Source organism: Adiantum capillus-veneris, chromosome 22 (assembly GCF_014529385.1).
Source record: "Adiantum capillus-veneris isolate H3 chromosome 22, ASM1452938v2, whole genome shotgun sequence".
NCBI lineage: Eukaryota > Viridiplantae > Streptophyta > Polypodiopsida > Polypodiales > Pteridaceae > Adiantum > Adiantum capillus-veneris.
Genome location: NC_140952.1, coordinates 84753555 through 84757363, shown reverse-complemented (window position 1 = coordinate 84757363; position 3809 = coordinate 84753555).

The window sequence follows — 3809 nt, the reverse complement described above, 5'->3', positions numbered from 1 at the left end:
CACTTACTCTAATTAAGTGTAGCATAATCCCACTCCTACACAACTATAAATAGCCCCCCTTGGAGAGACTCAAGGACAGACACCTATATTTTCAACTTCATGTTGTTTCTTGATCAATAGTAGAGAAAACCCCAACTCTCCCTCTTTCACATCCTCCCTCCTAACCCTCCTCTTTGGAGGAAGTGCAAACTCTATTCTCCACTCTTTCCATTCTACAATCTCTTACTCCATCAACCCAATAAAATCATTTGTAGCACCTCAATAACTTGTAAATACATCATGATCTCTCTCATGGTTATGTTAATGATCATGAAATCATCTTCAAAACTTTCAAGTGTCGCAATTAGTGATGGTTAGCCAGCGTCTGTCCTCCCCTTAAAAGGTGTGCGAGAAATCAAGTAAGTGTTCTATTCTCAATTTACCATTGGTTTGTTTCTCCACACTTATTCAATTGGTCTAAAGAAATTTCTCACTCCAACTCTCTTTTGCTTCATTACATATGCATGTGGCTACCTCTCATGGTGATTTTATTCGTGTCACGGCATTGCATAGATGGAGATGAGCTCTCTATGCAAAGTGTGTTAGTTTGATGTAAGTGATTCTCTTGTGTGTTTGAGAGGCAAGTCTTGTGCGCATGATTTTTTGATGAGTGCTTGAGAGAGGAAGAGTTTGGATGTACTATGGGTATTCTTATGGGGAGAAGGTGAATGCTATTCCACAAATTGCATATTTCATTTTGATGCACGTCATTGGGTTGCATAATCGTTGATGGTGTTCAAGTGTCCAAAGTGTATATAGAGTAAGGGGGTTTTCAAAGTGTGTTGCTTGAGTGGGTGAGTGCAAGTGTTATTTTGATTGGTTTCCTTCTCCACTCCCAAAAGAAGGTGGTGCCCCAAGTAGTGTGCGTACCTCTTTACGAACATTTTGTGAGGGTAGGCCCATTGGTTTGGGTTTAGAGGCCCCATTTTCAAAAGCTCGCCTTCATAAAGTGGTGCCCCCACGGAGGAACATATTTCCAAGTTACCTTCAAATTTTTTAGTGATGAACAATGGAGTTCCCATCTATCCATTTCATTTTGCACAACACATTAGAGTAAATGTTCACATAGATAGAAAAGTCTTTTTCCAACAACGCATTGTTTTTATGTTTGGTGCAGAAAGACTTAGAGAAATACTGGCATCACCCAATCCAATTATACTTCCAATCATCAATTATGAAACTTCTTTTGATGTTCACGTTTTCATTTTGTTTTAAAGGCAGGAACAAGGAGTGGTGAAGGGGTGCTCAAGGGCCATATGAAGGAACGAGGTCTTCAAACCAACAACGAGGAGTAGCACATGAATCACGATCAAAACAATGAACCTTTTAGGCCTATTGCTCGGCAATCCATTCATATAATCATTGCAACTAAGTTTAGGTTTCAGTCTATCATAAGGAGGATATTTGGATCCACTCGCCTCAATGAAATCAATGCTTCAATTAATCTATTTATTCTACCTATGATAAAGTACGAATTAACAATGGATGTGTACATCTTCATTTTAATGTAATCAGATTTATAGTGTCAATAATCTTGCGCAGCCCGTAAGAGAAAAGTTTCTTTAAAAAAAAGAGATTTCAAAAAGTCTAAACAAAATGTCAAGTTCTTTTCCCACGTTCTATGCAAGAAGTGGGGAAGATGCGCAAGAGTTTCTTGACAACTTGGAGATGGCACATCTCATATCCGGGAGAGATGAAGAGGAAGTAAAGCTACGAGCCTTCCCGTTGGTTCTAAAAGCAGAAGCTAAAGCATGGTATGAGACCTTGCAACCCCAAATCAAGTCCAATTGGGAGAGACTGCGAGCAAGCTTCCTCTCCAAGTTCGGGCAAGGTGATACTTCTGAAGGACTATGGAAATGTCTTATTGGACATAAGCAGGTATCACTTGAAGACTATCCCTCTTATGAAGCAACCTTTGTCAATCTATGGGGTAGGTGGGAGGCTACATTAGAAAATCATGGTGGTGCACCTAACTTTCTAAAAAAAGAGAGATTCATCGTTGGCTTGTATCCACTTTTAAAGGCTAAAGTAGAGCTAAAATTCCCATCCACCTTCAAAGAAGCACGTGAGGTAGCCATCATCAAGTTTAGAAAACTACACTTCCAAGCACATAGAGCAAGGGGTTTGAATGAAGTGAGTGAGAGGGAGTCTTCACAAACCATGGAAGCACCAATTAGGGCGCCTCTTGCACAATCTTCACAAATAGGAGATAACTCTCAACAAGAGGTTTTACAAAGGCTAACTCAACAACTTGAGAACCTCACTCTGAATCTAGTACAAGGCCTACCTCAACAACGACAACCAAGAGAAGGGAATCGCAATCAACGAAGACAAGCTCAAGAGTTACGATGTTGGAATTGCAATGAAATGGGCCATGGCATGTACAATTGTCCACATCCAAGGCGACTTCCGGGAGACATATATCCCCCCAGACCGCCTCCTCTCACTGTGCAGCAAGAACAAGCTCAAGGCCCACAAATCCTTCGTCGACCACCACCACCAGCAAATATACCTCCCGTCCCACATGAGGAGGAAGAAAGAGGAGTCAACATCATCAAGCTAGAAGAGGTAATAGATGAGCATACTCTAAACTTTGATGTTATGCCGGCAGAAAAACGCACAAGAGCACATGATAAGGATGAAGACATGAGAAGTGAAGGAACAAATTCAGCCAGAAGGGACCAGAAGAAGAAGTCAAAGATGGAAGAAGCTGAAAGTAGCAGGAAGAAAAGATCAAGGCGAAGGAAAATTGGTATCAACGACTTCCCATTGGGAAAGGAGCTAGAGCCCTACAACATCCTGGAGGATTTACAAACCCAAAAGCCAAACATTTCATGGCCTCAACTTCTCCACCTATCAGCCAAAGTAAGAAGGCAATGGCCAAAGTTGGTAAGTACAAGAATTCCAAAAAAGAAAGCAAATCTTTCCATTAAGTTTGTGGCCTCAAAGCTACAAAAAGATGTGGAACCCATTGTGGATGCTTACATAAGGGGTAAAAAGGTGTCTAATGTATATGTTGATGGTGGAGCTCAAATGTGTGTGATCACGAAAAAATCAATAAACAGGTTAGGGCTTGAAATTACAAAGTCCTCTAATTGTCAAGCTAGGCTAGCCAACAACTCAAGTGTGAAGTGTTTGGGGATCATTGAAAATGTAAAAGTCTCTGTATGTAACATAGATTCACGAGTGGATAAGTATGTCATGCCAGCTAAGGGGGAGGGCTATCCCATCATCCTAGGGAGGCCTTGGCTCATTGCTGTGAATGCATATCAAAAATGGGGAAGTGGTCGTTTGATTCTTAAGAAGGGTCAACCGGTGGTGTATGATTGGCGAGAAGGAAAGCAACTATATATCAACTATGAAACCACGGCAGATGAAGAGAGCGAGGAGGAGAGTCCTTAATCAAGTGATGAGGAAGCATCAACCAGTGAAGAGGAGTCTTCTTTGGAGGTAATGGGAATTGTATTCAACGCCAACACTCAAGATGTTCCAGTAGAAGAAAAGCCAACAGACAATCACACACGAGGGGATGAAAGATGCCACCACCTTGAAGAAGGATTTGAGAAGATGCTTGCAAAAGATCTTACTTGTGAGGAGAAGAGGTCCTACATCAATATGTTAAGGAGGTATCCCAATTTGTTTATCACTGACTACTCACAAATAAGAGGTGTAGATGTAATAGAGCATCGAATTGAATTGAAACCAGGGACCAAACCCGTGGCTCAAAAGTTAAGGCAACTAGGATCTGTGCAACAAAAGGCTCTCCTACA